This window comes from Pleurodeles waltl, chromosome 9 (genome assembly GCF_031143425.1).
Source record: "Pleurodeles waltl isolate 20211129_DDA chromosome 9, aPleWal1.hap1.20221129, whole genome shotgun sequence".
Taxonomy (NCBI): Eukaryota; Metazoa; Chordata; class Amphibia; order Caudata; family Salamandridae; genus Pleurodeles; species Pleurodeles waltl.
This window is the reverse complement of record NC_090448.1, coordinates 800,543,315-800,566,241: the sequence shown is the minus strand read 5'-3', so window position 1 is coordinate 800,566,241 and position 22,927 is coordinate 800,543,315.

The window sequence follows — 22,927 nt, the reverse complement described above, 5'->3', positions numbered from 1 at the left end:
CGGCACAAACACAGCATAAATATGGGCCTTAGGCCTTCATAACTTTTTGTCCACATAAGCTATCCATGTCAAACTTGCATCCTTTTTTTCCAACATCCTAGGGATTCTAAAGGTACCCAGAGTTTGTCGGTTCCCCTGAAGGAGACCAACAAATTAGCCAAAATATAGCAAAAAGTTTGTTTTTTAAAAAAGAAACGGGGAAAAAGGGCTGCCAAAGAAGCCTTGTGGTTTTTCCCTGAAAATGGCATCAACAAAGGGTTTGCAGTGCTAAAATCACCATCTCCCCAGCTTTCAGGAACCGGTAGACTTGAATAAGATAACCACATTTTTCAACACAATTTTGGCATTTTACTGGGACATACCCCATTTTTACTATTTTTTGTGCTTTCAGCCTCCTTCCAGTTTGTGACAGTAATGGGTCTCAAACCAATGCCGGATCCAGGAAAGCTAAACATTTCTGAAAAGTAGACAAAATTCTGAATTCAGCAGGGTGTCATTTGTGTCGATCCTACAAAGTTTTCCTACAGATAATAACAGCTGAAATAAAAAAAATATTGAAATTGAGCTGAACAAAACAGCCATTTTTCTCCATGTTTTACTCTGCAACTTTTTCCTGATTTTTGGAAGCAATATACCGTTATGTCTGCTCAACTCTTTTGGTTGCGGGGATATGTAGGGCTTGTAGGTACATCAAGATCCCTATGTACCCAGAGCCAATAAATGAGCTGCACCTTGCAATGGGTTTTCATTCTATATTGGGTATCCAGCAATTCATTTGCTGAAATATAAAGAGTAAAAAATAGGTATCACGAAAACCTTTATATTTCCAAAACAGGCACAAATTAAGGTGTTGACAAGCAGTGGTTATTTGCACATCTCTGAATTCCAGGGTGCCCATACTAGCATGTGAATTACAGGGCATTTCTCAAATAGACATCTTTTTTACACACTGGTTTACATTTGGAAGTAGAATATGAAGAGAAAGACAAGGGGCAATAACACTTGTTCTGCTGTTCTGTGTTCCCCTAAGTCTCCCGATAAAAATGGTACCTCACTTGCGTAGGTAGTCCTAATGCCGGTGACAGGAAATGTAACATAGACACATCACATTTTTAAATTGAAAACTGATGTGTTTTTTGGAATGTGCCTAGCTGTGGATTTTGGCCTCTAGCTCATCCGGCACTTAAGGAAACCTACCAAACCTGTGCATTTTTTTAAACTAGACACCTAGGAGAATCCAAGATTGGGTGACTTGTGGGGCTCTCACCAAGTTCTACTACCCAGAATCCTTTACAAACCTCAACATTTGGCAAAAAATACTTTTTCCTCACATTTCAGTGACAGAAAGTTTCCTTCCACCCAGCATTTCCCCAAGTCTCCTGATAAAAATGGTACCTCACTTGTGTGGGTAGGCCTAGTGCCCGCAATAGGAATAGATTACACAACGGTCAATGTTGGTCCTTACATGAGGGCAACTGTTGACCCTGGGGTGATCCATTCCTGACACAGGCACTAGGTACAAGCACTCAAGTGGGGTATTGTTTTTATCAGGACAGGTGGGGAAACACTGGGTGGTAGGAATTTTGTGGATCCCAGCATATTTCTGTAGTTTGTGTGACAGAAATGCAAGAAAAAATAGAGTTTATATTCAACATTTCAGCTTTGCAGGGTATTCTGGGTAAGAAAACTTTGGGGAATCCACACAAGTCACACTTCTGTAGACTCCTCTGGATGTCTAATTTCCAGAAATGTCTGGGTTTGGTATGTTTCCATATATGGCCACCGAGGCCAGGACCTAAAAACACAGGTGCCTGCCTTACAAAACCAGTTTGTTTTGTGATAGATAATTTTGATGTCTCCACAATATGATTTGGGCGGTGGGATTTGGGGCTGAGCTAAATTGAGGGTCTCCCAAGAGAGCACTCTCTCTGTGCTTGCCGCCGCATGCATCTTCTCTCTCGTTTGGGCTATCCCGCTATTGTCTCATTGCACAGACTGTGCTTGCGAAGGGACAGCGGGATTGCCCTCATCACCTCCCTCATAATCACTGGATGAGGAGTTATTGAATGGGACTCCTCCAACTGAAAAATCACTCCCAGAGTCTGCGCGATTGTCCTATCCCTCAGATGCTGTCTTTAGCACCTCTTTCCCCCAGTCCAACAATCATTATTGGTGGTCCCACTCCCATGACCGCCTCCTCGGATCCCCTCACTACCACCCAGCAAAAGTGCCCTTCAACTCTCCATAACCCCCACACATACATTTAATTTGTATTATAGCGCAGGTAATGGCTGACTTTACTAATTTACTCAGCTATTTACACAAAATTGAGAGAGGGGATTGGGGAGAGGATCAAAAGGAAAAGTAAGAGGAATAGACAAGCAAAGAAGAGGAGATGTAGAAGACGGTACAAAATCTTTGGGGGTGGTAACTCGTGCTCGCAAATAAACACTATGAATGTTGTCAAGGGGCTTTTATCCATGGGTCTTTCGTTCTGCCCAACGGGGCCTTTCAATTATGCTCAAACAAGAATTGACACCTTTAAAATTATCAGGAAGTTAAAGTTGAAAAAGTGGTATCACACAAAGGTTAAATGTTGTGAAAAAACATTAGTGGGGCAAGATCATAGCAAATTATGCATCTCCGACATTGAAATTCTACATACATTAACAGACCTACAAGATGGCTCAACAGCACATGAATATCCAATCATGAATTTGGAAGGATTGGGAATGCGTTTGGATCAGTGCTTTAAATGGAAAAATAGAAGTGCAGGTACTCTGTAACAGAGTACCTGCTTGTTTCTGAGAAGTGACGGTACTGTCCAATTAAAAGCATTACGTTTTTCTTGAGATATGCCGGTACTCTCTCTCTCAAAATAAAAAAGTGCCGGTACTCAGTACCGGAGAGTACCGGCCCATTTAAAGCACTGGTTTGGATGATACCTGTCCAAGTAACTTCAAACCCAAATCTACTTTTTTACCGGCTCTTCAGTGTGATGCCTTAGAAGTTTTTGAGCGTGAGGTGACCAAGCATTTGAAGAAAATAAGGCATAATCCTAGGAATGTGAGAAATTATAATTTGTCTGGGGCACAGTGGAAAACCCTTCAAGACTTGAAGAAAGATCTTGCCATTGTCATTAGGCAATCTGATAAGGGGGACAATGTAGTAGTCCTGGACGTCAGTAAATATTTGGCTGAAGGGGAGAAACAACTAAACCACATCAAATGTGTAGGAAGGTAGCCTCTTTCTAGCCTTGTTACCCCCACTTTTGGCCTGTTTCTGAGTATATGTTAGGGTGTTTTTACTGTCTCACTGGGATCCTGCTAGCCAGGGCCCAGTGCTCATAGTGAAAACACAAGTTGTCAGTGTGTTTGATATGTGTCACTGGGATCCTGCTAGCCAGGACCCCAGTGCTCAAATGTTTGTGGCCTGTGTGTGTTCCCTGTGTGGTGCCTAACTGTATCACTGAGGCTCTGCTAACCAGAACCTCAGTGCTTATGCTCTCTCTACTTTTAAAATTGTCACTGCAGGCTAGTGACTAATTTTACCAATTCTCACTGGCACACTGGAACACCCTTATAATTCCCTTGTATATGGTACCTAGGTACCCAGGGTATTGGGGTTCCAGGAGATCCCTATGGGCTGCAGCATTTCTTTTGCCACCCATAGGGAGCTCTGACAATTTTTACACAGGACTGCCACTGCAGCCTGAGTGAAATAACATCCATGTTATTTCACAGCCATTTTACACTGCACTTAAGTAACTTATAAGTCAACTATATGTCTAACCCTCACTTGGTGAAGGTTAGGTGCAAAGTTACTTAGTATGTGGGCACCCTGGCACTAGCCAAGGTGCCCCCACATTGTTCAGGGCAAATTCCCTGGACTTTGTGAGTACGGGGACACCATTACACGCGTGCACTACATATAGGTCAATACCTATATGTAGCGTCACCATGGTAACTCCGAACATGGCCATGTAACATGTCTAGGATCATGGAATTGTCACCCCAATACCATTCTGGTATTGGGGGGACAATTCCATGCATCCCTGGGTCTCCAGCATAGAGCCCGGGTACTGCCAAACTAACTTTCTGCGGTCTCCACGGCAGCTACTGCTGCTGCCAACCCCTCAGACAGGTTTCTGGCCCCCTGGGGCCTGGGCAGCCTGGTCCCAGGAAGGCAGAACATAGGAGTTCCCCTGAAAGAGGGTGTTACACCCTCTCCCTTTGGAAATAGGTGTGAAGGGCCTGGGAGGGGTAGCCTCTCCTGTCCTCTGGAAATGCTTTGAAGGGCACAGATGGTGCCCTCTCTGCATAAACCAGTCTACACCAGTTCAGGGATCCCCCCAGCCCTGCTCTGGCGTGAAACTGGACAAAGGAAAGGGGAGTGACCACTCCCCTGACCAGCACCTCCCAGGGGAGGTGCCCAAAGCTCCTCCAGTGTGTCTCAGACCTCTGCCATATTGGATGCAGAGGTGTGAGGGCACAATGGACAGCTCTGAGTGGCCAGTGCCAGCAGGTGACGTCAGAGACCCCTCCTGATAGGAGCTTACCTTTCTCAGTAGCCAGTCCTCCTCTGTGGGCTATTTAGGGTCTCTCTTGTGGGCATCATACCAGATAACGAATGCAAGAGCTCACCAGAGTTCCTCTGCACTTCCCTCCTCGACTTCTGCCAAGGATTGACCGCTGACTGCTCCAGGACGCCTGCATAACTGCAACAAAGTAGCAAGAAGATTACCAGCAACATTGTAGCGCCTCATCCTGTCGGCTTTCTCGACTGTTTCCTGGTGGTGCATGCTCTCAGGACTGTCTGCCTTCACCCTGCACTGGAAGCTAAGAAGAAATCTCAGGTGGGTCGACAGAATCTTCCCCCCTGCCAACACAGGCACCAAACTTCTGCATCACTGGTCCTCTGGGTCCCCTCTCATCCTGACGAGCGTGATCCCTGGAACACAGGAGCTGGGTCCAAGTGTCTTCGACAGTCCAGTGGCCCTTCTGTCCAAATTTGGTGGAGGTAAGTCCTTGCCTCCCCACGCCAGACAGTAATCCTGTGCACTGCGTGAACTGCAGCTGCTCGGGCTTCTGTGCACTTTTGCAAGACTTCCTTTGTGTACAACCTAGCCCAGGTCCCCAGCACTCTGTCCAGCATTGCCCAACTCGCTGAGTTGGACTCCGACGTCATGGGACCCTCTTTTGTGACTCTGAGTCGACTGCTGTCCTCAGATCTTCTAAGTGCCTGTTCAGGTACTTCTGTGGGTGCTGCCTACGTGGGCTCTCTGAGTTGCTGAGCACCCCCTCTGTCTCCTCCTCCTAGGGGCGACCTCCTGGCCCTTCCTGGGCCCTAGCAGCACCCAAAAACCTCAACTGTGACTCTTACAGCTAGCACGGCTTGTTTGTGGTCTTTCTGTGTGGAAACAACTCTGCATCCTCCAGCACGCCGTGGGACATCTTCTGAGCAAAGAAGAAGTTCCTGGCACCTTCCGTTGTTGCAGAATCTTTGGCTTCTTCCACCCGGAGGCAGCCCTTTTGCACCTTCATCCAGGGTTTAGTGGGCTCCTGCCCCCCTGGACACTTGTGTGACTCTTGGACTTGGACCCCTTCCTTTACAGGTCCTCAGGTCCAGGAATCCATCTTCAGTGTTTTGCAGTCAGTTGTTGTCCTTGCAGAATCCGCTATCTCGACTTTACTGTCTTTCTGGGGTAGTAGGGTAACTTTACTCCTACTTTTCAGGGTTGTGGGGTGGGATATATTGGACACCCTTAGTGTTTTTTTACACTCCCAGTGACCCTCTACACACTACCCTCGGCCTGGGGTCCATTTGTGGTTCGCATTCCACTTTTGGAGTATATGGTTTGTGTTGCCCCTAGGCCTATTTCCCTCTATTGCATTCTATTGTGTTCTACATTGTTTGAACTACTTTTCTAACTGTTACTTACCTGATTTTGGTTTGTGCGCATATAATTAGTGTATATTACTTACCTCCAAAGGGAGTATATCCTCTGAGATACTTTTGGCATATTGTACCTTCATTTTTGGTAACTCTGAGTATTGTGTTTTCTTATGATATAGTGCTATATGATATAAGTGGTATAGTAGGAGCTTTGCATGTCTCTTAGTTCAGCTGACCTGCTATAGCTACCTTTATCAGCCTAAGCTGCTAGAACACCTTTATTCTACTAATAAGGGATAACTGGACCTGGCACTAGGTGTAAGTACCACAGGTATCCACTATAAGCCAGGCCAGCCTCCTACATTGGTGGCAGCGGTGGGATAAGTACTTGTAACTGCTTTACCACTTTCTCATTGGTGCTTTTCATGAGAGAAACATATACCAAATACTTCAATATATACACATTGATATGTGCATAACAAACATGCTGAACTGTTCCGCTCTAAAACTTTCTACAAAGTTTCTGAAAAGTTCTGAAAACTTTTAAAAGTTTTCAAAAAGTTTGAAAAGGTTTTTTCTCTGTACATTCAAAAGTTCTAAAACTTTTACTCTCTCTGTCCTAAACCTTTTCTATCATGTCTGCAGTAGAGCAAACTCCCAAAATTGTTGAAGCAACCTATGAGAGTTTAAACTTTAAAAGTTTGAGGGGTCTCTGCATAGAAAGAGGTTTAAGCATTGGCAAGAATCCTACCAAAGACTTTCTCTTCAACCTTCTCCTAGAGAATGACCAGAACCAGTCTGGCCCATCCCAGGAACAGGAGGTAGGAGGGGAGGGTACCCAGTCAGTCTCAGAGGAGTTCCCTGAAGAGATTGGGGAGGGTTCTTCCAAAGACTTGCCACCTAGCAGGCCACCTAGTGACACTGGTAGTGGGAGGGGGTCACACATTAGTAGGGCACCTTTCACTCCTAAAGGCCATGTTACTAGGGTCCAGCCAGTTAGGGACAGGTCTCTCTCTGCCATTTCACAAATGTCCTCTATATCTCATAATTCCCAAGCCTCCCACCCTGAGGATAACTTAATGGAAAGGGAACTCAGAAAACTGAGGTTGGAAGAGGCCAGGCTGAAGCTTAAACAGCAGCAGCTGGCCTTAGACAGGGAATCTCTGGATGTAGAGAGGGAAAGGCAGAGATTGGGGTTAGTTACCCATGGTGGCAGCAGCAGTGCTTTTAATAGTAATCCTGTTAGAGAGCAAGATTCCAGAAACCTGCATAAGATAGTCCCCCCCTTACAAGGAGGGGGATGACATTAACAAGTGGTTTGCTGCACTTGAGAGAGCCTGTATGGTACAGTTGGTCCCTCAAAGGCAGTGGGCTGCTATCTTGTGGCTATCTTTCACTGGTAAGGGTAGGGATAGGCTCCTTACTGTCAGAGAAAGTGATGCTAATAACTACAAAGTTTTGAAGGATGCACTCTTGGATGGATTTGGGTTAACCACTGAACATTACAGGATTAAGTTCAGACACACCGGGGCGTGGCTAAAATGGCGGCCGGAACGGACGCCTGACTCAGGAGCTCCGCTCACGGCCCACCAAAATCTGCAGTAATCCTTTTCCCATGTGTTGCTGGTTTCCCGCGGCCACGAAGGAAGGAGGCCCTCTTCCGCGATGAGGGCGCCCCGAATTTCCTAGGTGCACGGAAATTGATTCTGCGGCGAGTCTCCTGAGGCCACGAGGGTGAGACGTGGCCGCCGCCTGCACCGTTTGGAGCCGACAGTGCACGTCGTGAAGGAGACGGGTGCCGCTCACTGCCTTTGCAGCCTTCTTGGATCCCGAGCTGGTCCCTCTCTCGCTGCGTTGGCCGCGACCCATTCCGGGCGCGCCCGTACTGGTGGAGCTGTGGGCGGGGGCCCCAACGCGGAGGTGAGTGTGAGCCGGGGCTTGGCGTCGTGCCTCTGCCTTGCTCTGCCTCTTCCTCCGAGGGGCTCCGTCCCGGGCTTCTCCGACTTTGCGCCTGGGCCTCTGGGGTCGAGCACCGTGGTCTGGTACGGGCACGCGGGCCCTGGGGAGGCGGCTTGCCCCCATTTTTCCATGGACTCTGCCCACCTAGCTGGGCCTCAGGCTGGGCCGAACTGGTGATTGGGCTGTGCCGAGCAGGCGGTGGCCCGTCTAAAGTAGTGCACAGTCGGTGCACTAATCAGAATCAAGGCCAGCTGTCGAGAGGCAAAGGAAAGAAAATATAAAGACTGAAATAAACGGAAAAGAGGAAAAAAAAAATAGTAAAGGACAAAAAGCGAGAAAGGATAATAAAATAAAGAGGGGGATTTCAAATAACACGCGGCACAGGCTGCAAGCAGGCACTGGGGCCATTAAAGAGGAGAGAGGAGCACACTTTAAGCGGATGGCAAAAGAAATATAACTAATGTTTTAGCACACAGTGATAAACAATTTTAAATTATAGACAAGCATGGCCTCCACAATCCCCCCAGGAACACCACACATGGACTAATGTAAGAATTATAACGTGAACTCACAATTTGACAGTATTTCTCATTATGTGCCCCTCCCTTGTCAACGCACTGTGCCAGATATTAAAGGCCAACCTGGAAACTCCTCACACATCGGATGGGGGCGACGAGCAGTAGGGGGACTCGACATAAAGGCGAATCAAATAACAAGAAGCTCAATTGGTCTTCACAAAACACCCCCACAACTGAAAATGGTCAAGTCACCCCCCAATAAACGGTCAGATTAAGCACATCATGGCAATAACTCCCTAGGAACCTGGCAGAGCTGGCTGGAAGTTATTCCACCCCCCTTGTCGTCAAGACTAGCTCATACCAAATCACCGCAGTGGAATTAGATTCTCCTCAGAAGTCTCACCAAGCAAGATACTGGTAACAATAAAAAACAGGAGCGCTGCACCTCACCGGGAGGGCACAACTACAGAGGCGCGCAAGGATCCCCTGTCGACCCGCAACCACGTGTTACTCAGATGTCGACAACGTCATTAAACTAACCTGTGTCCTCTGGCAGCCTCGACCTAAACCAGTCTCAGTGTGCAGCTCAGTGGTAACTACTGCCTTGGGACGCAATGGTCAAGCCAAAACACCCCAAACTGGGGTCCCACATGGATGGTGGCATCCCCCCCTCCTGCAAGTCACCCTGACACGCAAAACACAACACTTCTCCAGGTGAGCGAAACACTGCGCTCACACTCCCTCCAATTTGAAAAACTCTTGCAAGCAATAATGGACACTAAGGCCCTCATTCCAACCCTGGCGGTCTCTGACCGCCAGGGCGGAGGGCAGCGGAAGCACCGCCAACAGGCTGGCGGTGCTTCCAGGGCTATTCTGACCGCAGCGGTAAAGCCGCGGTCAGAAAAGGAGAACCGGCGGTTTCCCGCGGTTTTCCCGTGGCCAAGGGAATCCTCCATGGCGGCGCTGCTTGCAGCGACACCATGGGGATTCCGACCCCCTTCCCGCCAGCCTGTTTCTGGCGGTTTTCACCGCCAGAACCAGGATGGCGGGAACGGGTGTCGTGGGGCCCCTGGGGGCCCCTGCACTGCCCATGCCACTGGCATGGGCAGTGCAGGGGCCCCCTAACAGGGCCCCATACAGATTTTCACTGTCTGCTTTGCAGACAGTGAAAATCGCGACGGGTGCCACTGCACCCGTCGCACCCCTGCAACTCCGCCGGCTCCATTCGGAGCCGGCTTCCTCGTTGCAGGGGCTTTCCCGCTGTGCCAGCGGGCGATCTTCTGGCGATCGCCCGCCGGCCCAGTGGGAAAGTCAAAATGACCCCCGCGGTCTTATGACCGCAATGCAGTCTTTGGGCGGCTTCCGGCCGGCGGGCGGCGCCCGCCGCCCGCCGAAGTCGGAATGAGGGCCTAAGTCATCACTAGAAGGAAAAATCGATGCTGCGGCCCTGGAAGTTACATTTCTCCGTGCAGACCATCGCAAACTAACGGACAGGGTTAACAGTACAGAATCTGCACTAAAAACTGTCCAACCTGAGGTCGCAAGTATGAGAACTAAAATCCAACAAATGGAAATTGAATTAACACAATTGCAACGCAGAGCCGAGGACGCGGAGGGTCGCTCTAGACGTAACAACATCAGATTCCTGGGTATACCAGAACGTACAGAGTCACTCAAAGTCGAGGAATTCATAGAGAACTGGCTGAAAAACATAATGAAAATACAGGACGCTACCTAAGCACCAGTGATAGAAAGAGCTCACAGGATTCCTAGCAGACCCCCGCGTCCCGGCGCTCCACCCCGACCTCTGATAGTGCGGTTCTTAAATTATAGAGACAGAGATTTAGTTCTTCAACACTTCAGAACCTCAGGCGCAATTAATCTGGAAAATAGCAAAGTAACAGCCTACCCAGACTATACTATGGAAGTACAGCGCAAAAGAGCATCATATGTCAAAATTAAACAATTACTGCGTGAACACAAAATCACCTACTCACTCATGTTGCCAGTTCGCCCCCGTATAATAATCGACGAAAAGACTCTTATGTTTCCCACACCTGAAGATGCATGGACATGGATACATGCCAAGGGCCTGGTTGATTCATCCAGATACGACGCAGCAAAAGAAGAATGGATCACCCCCAGTTCCAGGAGAAAGAAAAAGACAAACTCAACGGCCCGCCCAACAAAGTCGCAGATGGCAGCTGATCAAGCACAAATCTTAAAGGAAACTAGCACATTTGCTCGTTCGCTATCAGACTACAGGAGCGAAACAGACATCAATGACGGCGGCTCGCTAGAAAGTGAGTCCTGCTCCTCCCTATCCCCACTGCTGGTGGGTCCTGTTCTTACCCCACGTCTGGCTGACAAAATATGAGCGTCTGCAGGGGATGCCCCGGGTGAGTCCTACGGTCCTGAAATAGCTGGAGTCTGATTCTCCCCCTTCCTATGAGTGTTAACTGATGAACACGGTCATTCCACGTCAAAGGCCGATCTGATGAGAATCCTGTTGGCCGCGGGAGGCCAGTGCAAGATGGCATTATCACACCCAGGACTATGCCATTCCGTTTGACACTGGGCTTTGCCCAAAATCTCCTTTTTTGCTGATTTTTTTATTCCTCCCTTTCAATTCCGGGGCCTATCCCCCCTTTCCAGGGTCGGTGCTGTCCCGCGCGGTGGCTCGGCGTGTGGGGGTGGGATTGCTGGGGCGTGCATGCGATGGGTGGGCGGACGGTGGAGGCGGGATTAGAGTTTCGGCCCGTTGGCTGTGTCCTACAGATTTAAATAATACCACCCGATATAATGCACAAGGAGCCTATATATAATATACTAACTTGGAATGTGAAGGGTATGGCGGGAATGTCCAAACATAATAGGATATATGCTCACCTAAAATGCCACCACATCCACATTGCCATACTACAAGAAACACATGTAACACCAGATGATATCACACAGATGGAGAGGAGATGAGCGGGACAAGTATATGGTTCTGGGACGTCAACTTTCGCCAGAGGAGTACTGATTTGGATAGCCCCAGGGGTCCCATACACAGTGAAATGCAGTACAAAGGACAAAGAAGGCAGGTTCATACAGTAGTAGGCTCGCTAGACGGCGAAACGCTAGTGATTAATGGGGTATATGTCCCGAATGTTAGACAGGGCGAATTCCTACGTAAAACGATTTCACACCTATCAAATGACTTAACCATACCTAGCATTTGGGGAGGGGACATGAATTGTGTCCCGCAAATAGATATGGACAGATCACACCCCCCAATGGTAGCCGCCCCAGCAACTAAAAATTCACAGATGTTACAAACATGGATAACAGACAGCCGCCTGATTGATATTTGGAGACACTTTCACCCTCAAGAAAGGGAATATTCCTACCACTCCCCTGTGCACTTACTACATACCAGTATAGATCTAATTCTCACCTCGCAGGATTTGTCACATAGAATTACAGGCGCAGAATACACTGCAAAGGTAATTTCGGACCATTGCCCACTCATTGCTCATATCAGATGGGGTAGGCCGCGTGCTTGCATCCCAACCTGGCGTCTCCAACCCCAATTATTACAAGACCCCTTGTTCAGAAAAGAAATAGCTAAGCACATTTCCTCTTACTTTACCCTAAATAATAGAACAACGAGCTCCAGAGCAAACGAATGGGATACACACAAGGTAGTTATAAGGGGCACATGTATATCAATGACAGCGGGAGTACGACAAACACTGACACATGAGCTCCACAAATTAGAACAGGACGTTCGCGCTGCAGAATGCAAAGAGATAGAGGGCAAAGGCACGCAGGTGGAGCTCACTAGTCTACGAACACAATAGAACGAGGCGGATAGGCGCCTAAGACACTACGATTATCGTCATTACATGGCACATACACATGCGGAAGGGGATAGATCAGGAAAACTACTAGCACGGCTAATAAGGAACGAACGTTGGAATTCCCCCATAGGGGTCATCCGCCTTGACACAGGAATAACGGTAAATACCCAAGCAGAAATAAATAGTGCCTTCAGTGAGTATTATAGTGCATTATACAAGGCCCCACCTCCTCCCTCAATAGCACAGCTAAATCAGTTCTTCAATGGAATTAGACTAAACAGCCTTTCTGCAATTCAGATGGCGGACCTGGAGAAACTGATTGATCTCACAGAGATACAACAGGCTCTGCAACAATTAACACATGGCAAAGCACCAGGTAATGATGGAATACCTATAGAGTATTATAGCACATTCCTGGCTCAAACATTAACCCCCATACCTAGCAATGCTATCAGAAGCCTTAAAACGCGGTCAATTACCTGACACCTTACGCGAGGCACTGATAGCAGTACTGCCTAAAGCAGGCTGTGACCCACTAGATGTGCGCTCATACAGGCCATTATCGTTGCTGAACACAGATTGCAAATTGCTCTGTAAAATTTTAGCAAATCGCTTGCTCCAATGGGTACCGGAACTGGTTCATCAAGACCAGTCGGCTTCATACCATGCCGCAACACTTTCATTAACATACGGAATTTATTACGCCTCATGGCAAACTCCCCAGAGGGCGAATATAATCAAGTAGCAGTGTCACTAGATATTGAAAAACCGTTCGATACACTGGGATGGCCCTTCCTGATAGAAACTCTTAATCGCATGGGCTTCGGTAAGACATATACTGACTGGGTAAGGGTATTATATGCTAACCCAACAGCGAGGGTCAAGACGGGTGACACTATATCTGAGAAGTTCGACATAGAAAGAGGCACCAGACAGGGATGTCCGCTATCCCCACTGTTGTTCGCCCTAGCCATTGAACCTTTGGCTGCTCGACTTCGCACATTAGCCCCGATGTGGGGCATCTTGGACGGACACACACACCGTATAATATCACTGTGCGCGGATGATGCATTAATATTCCTGCAAAATCACACAGAATCTATGCCTGACTTACTGAGACTGCTCCATCAATTTGGCGAGGTATCCGGATTAAAAGTAATTGGTCAAAATCATGCGTATTCCCTATGCTACCAGTCCCGGAAATACAGCACTTAACCTCCAAACCGGGAGACCTGAAATGGTGTTACACCACCTTCAAATATTTAGGTGTAAATGTGTATCATGATTCCCGGGACCTCAAAGACGGCAATCTTGGACAAGTGATTAGGTCTGTCAGAGGCTCCTTGCCCTTTTGGTGTTCGCTCCCACTCTTGCCCATGGGTAGAGAGGCCATAACAAAGATGATAATACTACCACGACTATTGTACTTCTTTATGGCCCTCCCTTTGGCAATCACCTCCTCTATTTTTAGACCATTGAATAGCATATTAACAGACTTAATATGGGGCAATGGCCGGCGGCGTGTGGCGCTATCTATAATATTTCAACCACTTATACTAGGGGGGCTGAGGGCACCAAGATTTGAATTATACTATGCATCCATCCAGCTGCAATGGATATTCAAATGGCTTGGGAACCCCACGGGGGTAGAAACACAGACGATACTCTCAGACCTAGGGCACACTGACATATTACACCACCTTATGTTCCGTGATTGTCCAAAACACTCAAGGAACATCTTATTGAATATAGCCCATTGGGCCTGGCGCCGTTTTGCACTAATTGAAGATAGAAAACCGCAGTACTCCCCCAAGAGATGGCCCATTATTGGCCATCCCGAAAATTGCCAAGATAGCAGCTAAGGTAGGCCTGAACACATGGCCCGAGAAGGGATACAAACTGTGTGCGATTTTTACAGCGAAGGGCAACTCCTAACATATGAGGCACTGGCTGACACATTCAATCTGGGACAAGGAAGTTTCATAGCTTTTGGCGGAGTACGACACTTAAGACGATTAATTTGGAATTGTGGAAATAGGGAACCAAAAGTGGCCCCTATGTTACACGATCTGTTAGACAACATAGCTGCCTCTATAAATGTATCAAGAACATACAGAATTCTGACCACACATATTGAGCACGGGCAGGACCAAGCAAAAAATAGATGGAATCAGGTGCTATCAGAACCACTCCCACAAGACTCATGGAATCGGGCTATGAAAATGATTTATGAAGTATCACGTAACCCCCGCTTCTGTTATACTCAGTTCAATTATGTGCACCAAGCATATTTATCACCTCATCGCTTAGCACGCATGTTCCCCCAAATATCACAGAAGTGCCCCAGGTGCGGAACAACTGAAGCAACCTTTTCCATATGACATGGGACTACCCCCCAATTCTAAACACATGGAATGACATAATAAACTTATTAACCGAATGGACTGATACCCCGTTGTCTCCAACACCTGAATTATGCCTACTGGGTATAGGGATAAGATCTAAGAGACGGAAACAAACACACAGATGCATCGCACTAGCACTGGTGATGTATAGACGTCTTATAGCCATGCACTGGAAAGCACCAAGCGCCCCAAGTATTAATCAATGGCAGGCCGAGCTGTTGCGTTGGGCTAGGGCAGAGGCACAGACGCTGCAATCACTCCAGGAAAAGGGGATCCAGGTCAAAGGCATGGACACCTGGAACTCCTTTGTGATAATCATGGAAAGCAAAGATGATAACCGACCTCCCTGAATAAACAGCAGGGAAAGGTAACAAATAGCATTCACAGGTTGTAATTGTAATACTGTCTCAATTGGCTATCCCAATATACACAACAAAGTTGTAAACCAGTAAGTAATAATTGAAACAATCGTAACTGGAAGGAGACGACATACAGAACATAATTAGTAATAGAAGCTTTCTGGCAATACACTAAATTAAAAGACGGAATGCACATGGGCACACTGATTACCCCCAAACAGATCTACTGTCGTGGCCTCACCCTGCCGGGGCGACTGTCCCACCTTTGCCCCGCCGCCGAGCATGGGCGGGTGCCGGGCCCCCATGCTCGTCCTGGCTTGTTGCCTTAATGCGAGCATATACCGCAATGATCCAGTCTCCATCGGGGGCTTTGTTAGCCGGGGGTGCCGGCGTCGCCCGCCTCCCCTCTCCTTCTTGCCCCTCCCCCCCGTGTGCCCGCCATGACCAGGACCCCATCTTTCTCGTCTTTCTCTCTACTCTCAGCCTTTTGTTCATTATTCTTCATGTTATGCTGTTGTTGTACTCCTTGTGAACAATACGTTTCCGAGGTTCTTCACTCAAATGCATAATAGTATCTACATCACTATGTGGACATTAATAAATGAGGAATCTGTTTTGGAATACGTATGGAAAAAAAAAGAGGGGGAGAAAAAAAGAAAAAAAATGTTGTATTATCCTGCTACCCTGGAGTGCAACTGTAATCTTTTTTTTTTTTCTTTGTTGTCTTTTTCCTCTTCACTGTTGAAGAAACAATAAAAACGTACTAAAAAAAAAAAACAAAGTTCAGAGACACCAGAAAAGAGTCCTCTCAAGACTGGACAGACTTTGTAGACTGTTCAGTGAAGGCCTTGGAGGGTTGGTTGCCTGGCAGTAAGGTGATTGACTATGAAAGCCTGCATAATCTGATCCTGAGAGAGCATATTCCTAACAATTGTGTGTCTGATTTGTTGCACCAGTACTTGGTAGACTCAGATCTGACCTCTCCCCAAGAAGTGGGAAAGAAGGCAGACAAATGGGTCAGAACAAGAGTGAACAGAAAAGTTCATACAGGAGGTGACAAGGATGGCAAGAAGAAAGATGGTGAGAAATCTCAGGATAAGCATGGGGATAAAAGTAAAACTAAAGATCATTCTACAAATCCTAAACACTCTTCGGGGACTGCTGGCAACAGTCATAATAAGAGTGTAGTTGGGTTCACTTATGGGTCCATTATAGAAACTGGGGCAGTCAGTCCCAAGACAGCTTCTTTCACACCTAGTGGCATTGGCCTTGCCACACTGGCTGCTTGTCCCCTTACAATGGATAAGGACAGGCAGACAGTTATAAAAAGAATTGTGTTGAGCCTCAGGCCCACAGGGACACAGGTGCCAGTATCACGTTGGTGACTGAAAACCTAGTGTCTCCTGCACAACACATCATTGGACAACAGTACAAGATTATTGATGTCCATAACGCCACTAAGTATCTTCCCTTAGCTATAATTCATTTTAGCTGGGGTGGAGTTACTGGCCCTAAGCAGGTGATAGTATCACCTAGCTTACATGTAGACTGTCTCTTAGGTAATGACCTAGAGGCCTCAGGTTGGGCTGATGTAGAGTTTAATACACATGCAGCCATGCTAGGTTTCCCTGAGGAATTGCTTCCTCTCATTTCAACTGAAATGAAAAAGAAAAGGAAAGAAATGGGCCTGAAAACTCAGGATCCTACTCCAACAACAGGTAAAAAGGGCATCAAAGTATCCCCTACACACCCTGCCATTCAGGATACCATTCCTGTGGTAAGAGAAACCTCTCCTTGGGTGGCACCTGTACCAAGGGAACCATCAGCTGGCACAGCTGTACACCCTGAGGTGGAAGTACCTCCATGTGGGATAACCAATGTTGGTGAGAAAAAGTGCACCATTTTTAGTTAACATGGAGCATCCCTCCAACCCTCCCAGAGAAACTTTAGTGCAGCAACCCTGCACTACCTCACAACACTTAGGACAGCAGCCCTGCCCTAGTGTGGATCTCATAGGATAGCATCCCTGCCCTGCTCCAACTCAAGAGAAATAGCAAGCCTGTTCTCTACTATAGCCATATGAATCAAGTTTTTGCCCAGCTACGGCTTTATTGAGACAGCATCCATGTCTGGCATTGTCATCATTTGATATAGGTCCAGTGGACAATTCCCACTGCTCTAAACTTAAATATACTAATAGGAACTCTGAGAATATGACTTCATATTGTTGGCTAGCTAAAAAACTTCAAATAGGGTGGTTTACATTCCCACAAGGAAGTAACCATATAGTGGATGATAAAGGGAGTAACCAATCTATTGCAGAGCTACTCTCTACTTATCACCACTTAGACAATAAAGACTCAACTGGCCAAGGTTAGCCTTATTGTCCTTAGTTTGTGGGGGGGGGGTTGTGTAGGAAGGTAGCCTCTTTCTAGCCTAGTTACATCTACTTTTGGGCTGTTTGTGAGTATATGTTAGGGTGTTTTTTCTGTCTCACTGGGATCCTGCTAGCCAGGGCCCAGTGCTCATAGTGAAAACCCATGTTGTCAGTGTGTTTGATGTGTGTCACTGAGATCCTGCTAGCCAGGACCCCAGTGCTCATAAGTTTGTGTCCTGTATGTGTTCCCTGTGTGGTGCCTAACTGTATAACTGAGGCTCTGCTAACCAGAACCTCAGTGTTTATGCTCTCTCTACTTTTAAAATTGTCACTGCATGCTAGTGACTAATGTTACCAATTCTCATTGGCACACTGGAACACTCTTATAATTCCCTTGTATATGTTACTTAGGTACTCAGGGTATTGGGGTTCCAGGAGATCGCTATGGGCTGCAGCATTTCTTTTGCCACCCAAAGGGAGCTCAGACAATTCTTACACAGGACTGCCACTGCAGCCTGAGTGAAATAACGTCCACGTTATTTCACAGCCATTTTACACTGAACTTAAGTAACTTATAAGTCACCTATATGTCTAACTCTCACTTGGTGAAGGTTAGGTGCAAAGTTACTTAGTGTGTGGGCACCCTGGCAATAGCCAAGGTGCCCCCACATTGTTCAGAGCAAATTTCCCGGACTTACATATAGGTCAATACCTATATGTAGCATCACCATGGCAACTCCGAACATGGCCATGTAACATGTCTAGGATCATGGAATTGTCCCCCCAATACCATTCCTCCAGTGTGTCCCAGACCTCTTCCATCTTGGATGCAGAGGTGTGAGGGCACAATGGACAGCTCTGAGCGGTGAGTGCCACCAGGTGACGTCAGAGACCCCTCCTGATAGGTGCTTACCTTTCTCAGTATCCAATCCTCCTCTGTGGGCTATTTAGGGTCTCTCCTGTGGGCATCTCACAAGATAACGAAAGCATGAGCTCACCAGTGTTCCTCTGCACTTCCCTCTTCGACTTCTGCCAAGAATCGACCGCTGACTGCTCCAGGACTCCTGCATAACCGCAACAAAGTAGCAAGAAGACTACCCGCAACATTGTAAAGCCTCACACTGCCAGCTTTCTCAACTGTTTCCTGGTGGTGCATGCTCTGAGGGCTGTCTTCCTTCACCTTGCACTGGAAGCCAAGAAGAAATCTCTCATGGGTTGACGAAATCTTCCCCCTGCTAACGCATGCACCAAAAGATTGTATCACCGGTCCTCTGGGTCCCCTCTCATCCTGACGAGCGTACCCTGGAACACAGGAACTCTATCCAAGTGACTCCCACAGTCCAGTAATCCTTCAGTCCAGGTTTGGTGCAGGTAAGTCCTTGCCTCCCCACGCTAGACTGCAAACCTGTGCACTGCGTGATTTGCAGCTGCTCCGACTTCTGTGCACTCCTCCAAGGATTCCTTTGTGCATAGCCTAGCCTGGGTCCCCAGAACTCCATCCTGCAGTGCTCAACCCTCTGAGTTGGACTCCGACGTCGTGGGACCCTCCTTTGTGACTCTGAGCCAGCTCCGGTTCACAAATCTTCTAAGTGCCTACTCTGGCACGTCTGTGGGTGCTTCCTGCTTCTGTTGGGGCTCTTTGAGTTTCTGAGCGCCCCCTCTGTCCCCTCCGCCAAGGGGCGACATCCTGGTCCTTCCTGGTCCCCAGCAGCACAGAAAAACCTCTACCATGACCCTTGCAGATAGCAAGCCTTGGTTGCGGTGTTTCTGCAACCTTCAGCACGCCGTGGGACATCTTCCATCCAAAGGAGAAGTTCCTAGCTCTCTTCGTTGTTGCAGAATCCTAAGCTTCTTCCATCCAGAGGCAGCTTCCTTGCACCTTTATCCGGGGTTTCCTGGGCTCCTGCCCCCCCAGACACTATCGCGACTCTTGGACTTGGTCCCCTTGCCTTGCAGGTCCTCAGGTCCAGGAATCCGTCTACAGTGCTTTGCTGGTGTTTGTGGTTCTTGCAGAATCCCGACTATTGTGTCCTTTTGGGGTAGTAGGTGTACTTTACTCCTACTTTTAAGGGTCTTGGGGTGGGGTATCTTGGACACCCTGACTGTTTTCTTACAGTTCCAGTGACCCTCTACAAGCTCCTATAGGTCTGGGGTCCATTAGTGGTTCGCATTCCACTTCGGAGTATATGGTTTGTGTTGCCCCTAGACCTATGTTCACTTATTGCATCCTATTGTAATACTACACTGTTTGCATTACTTTTCTTACTCTTACTTACCTGTTTTGGGATTGTGTACATATAACTTGTGTATATTACTTACCTTCTTACTGAGGGTACTCACTGAGATACTTGTGGCATATTGGCCCTCATTACGACCCTGGCGGTTGATGGAGAAGTGGCGGTTTTACCGCCAACTAGCTGGCGGTAAAAAATTTGGAATTATGACCATGGCGGTTACCGTCATGGTCATACGCCACTTCTCCGATCACACCGCCATGGCGGAGACGACCGCTGGGCTGGAGACTTGGGTCTCCAGCCCAGCGGCCGTCACACTACCGCCGGCGGGATCATGATCCGGCTCACCGCCATGGATTTCATGGGGTTTGGAAATCCATGGCGGTAAGCACTATCAGTGCCAGAGAATTCCTTCCCTGGCATGTCTCCCCCACCCCCAAGTCCGTCCCTGACACCCCCCACCCCCTGCCACCCCCCAAAAGTGTCAGGACCCCCCTCCCCACCCCTACCCCCGACATCACAACACAGACACACACCTGACACGCATGCAGACACCACCAACACACATTCCCGCACACACATGAACAAACATGCCAACAGACACACACACAGTCGTACACACACACCCACATTCAGACATACACTCACACACCCATACAGACATACATACAGACAGACACGCACACATTTCCAATCACACTACACTCCCCACATGCATACACGCACTCACACTCCCCCTCTACATACTCACACGCACACCCCCATGCACGCACACAACACACAACACCCCTACACCCCCCTCCCCTAACGGACGATCAACTTACCTTGTCCGTTGATCTTCCGGGAGGGGACGGGATCCATGGGGGCTGCTCCGTCACCAGCACCCCGTCAACGGAGCACCGCCACGCCGAATCACATAACGTGATTCGGCGGGCAGTGTTCTGTTGACGGGGGTGGTGGAGGTGGAGCAATCTCCACTTCCCCGCTGACCGCCAGTATGGCTGCTGGCGGCTCTCTGTCCGGAAAAGGACTGAGGGCTGCCAGCAGTCTTAATTCGCCGAGCGGAAAACCGCCAGCACTGGCAGTCTTCAGCACGGCGGTCCCTCGGCGGTCTTGTGAAAAGACCGCCAAGGTTGAAATGACCCCCATTGTCATAAAAATAAAGTACCTTTATTTTTAGTACCTCTGTGAATTGTGTTTTCTTATGATGTTGTGCTATATGATATAAGTGGTATAGTAGGAGCTTTGCATGTCTCCTAGTTCAGCCTAAGCTTTGCCATAGCTACCTTCTATCAGCCTAAGCTGTTAGAAACACCTCTATTCTACTAATAAGGGATAACTGGACCTGGCACAGGGTGTAAGTACCACAAGGTACCCACTAAAAGCCAGGCCAGCCTCCTACACCAGTGGAGTCCAATGGTGTGTGTGAATGTTATGTGGTTGCTGGAGGTGAAAATAGCATATAGCGTGTGTCCTGTAGCGTGAGTAAGTGGTTGAGGTGACCAGTTGTTTGAGTCCTAGGTTCGTGAGGTTGTCTAGCAGGGTTGTGGAGTTGTGGTTGTGGGTGTGTTCCAGGTGAAAGTTGATGTCACCAAGGAGGATGTAGTCAGTGGAGGTGAGGGCGTGGGGGCTGATGGTGTCAGCGATGGCGTCCCAGAAAGGGGGGTGAGGTCCTGGTGGTCTGTAAATGAGGGTTCCTCTGAGGGTGGTGTTGGCGTCTATGTGAATTAAGAAGTGTAGGTGTTCTGCGCTGTCTAGAATGTCGTGGGTGTTGGTGACGATCTTGATGGTGCTTTTATGTATGATGGCAATGCCTCCTCCCGGTTTGTTTATACGGTCTCTACGCAAGACTTTGTAGCCTTCTGGGATGGCTATGGCTATGTCGGGTTCTGATGAGGGGTTCATCCAAGTTTCCGTGAGGAAGGTGATGTCAGGGAATTGTGTTGTGATCAAGTCCCAGAGCTCGATGGTGTGCTTGTGTACGGAGCGGGTGTTTAGGAGTATGCAGTTAAGGTGGTTGCGGGGGCTGTCGTTGTTGTGGAGCGTGTTAGTGTTGTTGTGGAGCATGTTAGTGTTGTTGTGGGGTGTGTTAGAGTTGGTGTGTGGCGTGTTAGACTTGGTGTTGAGCGTGTTATTGTTGTAGGTGTTTGTGGAGGTGCAGGAGAAGCGGAATACATGACATGCGAAAGGTCCGTGTGTGTGCTTGGGGTTGGCTTGGGCACAGGCGGGGTGCTGTCCTGGGTTGAGGGTGTGGAGTTTTGTGGAGGAGTAATGCTGCCTTGGAGGGTTGGGCAGCGAGGGCCAGGGGGACTGGTGCTGGGTGCGGCCAGGCGCGGACGGGTGCAGACGGGCTCTCCCATTAAGAGGGGGAGGTGGGAGGGTGGAGCAGCTGGGAGGCGGGAGGGAAGGGCCAATGGGTGCGCAAGGGTGGCAGGGCCATAGGGGACGCAGCGGTAGGGCAAACGGGACCGGCGAGAGCCAGCTGAAAAAATGGGCGAGCACAGAATACGGATGAAAAATGAAGCAGATTACAAAAGGGGCACAGGGACAGAAGTACACAATGCAGAAATACACAATGGGGGCAGAAATACACAAGCAGAAAGCGAAAAATGCTTTTAAAATGAAAACGAAAACGAAAGGCAAGGAAAATGAATAGCAGAGCACAGCATGATATGCCTACCACTAGGCACCAGGGATGAGGCGCAGGCGGGTGTCTGCGGGTGGTGGAGGGCTTCAAACTTCAGTCCAGGCGGCAGTCGTCGGGGTCAGGGGCTCAGAGGAAGGCTGGTGGAGGCAAGTGGACTCCTGGCCAGAAGCCAGGTCAGGGAGTCACACAGGGCTCCGCGCAGCGGCCGCCATTAAGAGGGGGAGGTGGGAGGGTGGAGCAGCTGGGAGGCGAGACAGAAGGGCCAATTGGTGCGCGAGGTGGGCGGGCCGCAGGGGACGCAGCGGCAGGGCAAACGGGACCAGCGAGAGGCGGCTGAAAAAACGGGCGAGCACAGCAAACGGACAAAAAACCCAGCGGATTACAAAAGGGGCAATGGGGCAGAAATACACAATGCAGAAATATACAATGGGGGCAGAAATACACAATGCAGAAAGCAAAAAATGCATAGCAGAGCACAGCAAGATATGCCTACCACTAGGCACCAGGGATGAGACACAGGTGGGTGCCTGCGGGGGGGTGGAGGGCCTCGAACTTCAGTCCAGGCGGCAGTCGGCAGGGTCAGGGGCACGGAGGCAGGTTGTTGGAGCCAAGTGGACTCCTGGCAAGAAACCAGGTCAGGCAAACAATGATCAGGAAGCAAGTAGAGAAACTATCAGATTTGTCACAA